The 1,021-nt window shown below is 37.5% G+C and overlaps 1 pseudogene; it reads left to right on the top strand.

Annotated features, from left to right (window-relative positions):
- Positions 1-683: 683 nt before the first annotated feature.
- Positions 684-736, top strand: LOC112636793 (annotated as a pseudogene).
- The last annotated feature ends 285 nt before the right edge of the window (positions 737-1,021 follow it).

Here is a 1,021-nt window from a genome sequence, read left to right as displayed (position 1 = left end):
GAGATATAGGACAGGATCCTTCTCTCTGCTTCTCAGAGCACTCAGGAGTAAACATTTGAGAAATGTTGCCACAATCACCAGAAATGTTCTGACATGGTCCTCTCACACTCACTACGAATCAAAGCTACTCACGTTCAGCAACACGCAGATTTCGTGATGCCACCTGGAGCTGCTCAAGCTACAGACTCCACAAAGCTCACTGCTGAAGCGGATGTTAGCTAGCAAGAAAAAGCAAACCAGAGGATTTACAGTCATAAAATCTCAATTCAGATGTCACTCCTGTCACTTACAGGCTTTAAAGTGCTAGACAAAGCTTTTAGCCAGACCATGAGAGTGATCTGTCTGCAGCACCTGTCACCCTGTGGGTCCTCTGGGAGTATATGACTGATAGAGCTGACTAGGCAGATTTCTACTTCTTTCCACATGCTGCACAGGGATCTCACCAAAGCTGAGTCCTTCGTGGAAAAGTGAACACTCTGCAGGTAGAGGTGGTAAAAGTCCTTCTTGCTACAATCTTAAATCCAGTCATTTGAGTTCTCTAAGTTCAATTTTTTTCTGACGAAGAATGGAACGCATAATAACAATATCTCCCTAAGAGGACTATTTTGAGGATTAAATGAGGTAGTGCATGTGAAAACACTGTGTAAATAGACCTCTTCCTCTACAATAATAAGAATTGTTATTTTTGTTACAGCCCTTTTAGAATTTGTTTAGCAGGTTTTCCAGGAAAACCTCTCACTAAAAAAAATAAATAAAAAATAAAAAAATAGTTATTTTTATAATATTCTGCTTACAAACTGCTTTGTACCAAAGTTTTGTGTAAAGTTGGTTTCCATTAATACTTGGAACACTTAATTTTTTTTAACTGGTTCTAGGACACAGATATTTTCTCTCTTTAATCATACCAGAAGTAGACTGAAAAAAATACACTGCTATAAAATTCTTAGAGGAGTTTATAACATTGAGAACACATTCCCTAAACTCTGCTGAAGTTACAATTAAATTATCAAAACTTAGAAAA

Source organism: Theropithecus gelada, chromosome 12, assembly GCF_003255815.1.
Source record: "Theropithecus gelada isolate Dixy chromosome 12, Tgel_1.0, whole genome shotgun sequence".
Taxonomy (NCBI): Eukaryota; Metazoa; Chordata; class Mammalia; order Primates; family Cercopithecidae; genus Theropithecus; species Theropithecus gelada.
The sequence above is the reverse complement of the archived record's forward strand: the minus strand, read 5'-3'. Positions and strand labels throughout refer to the sequence as shown.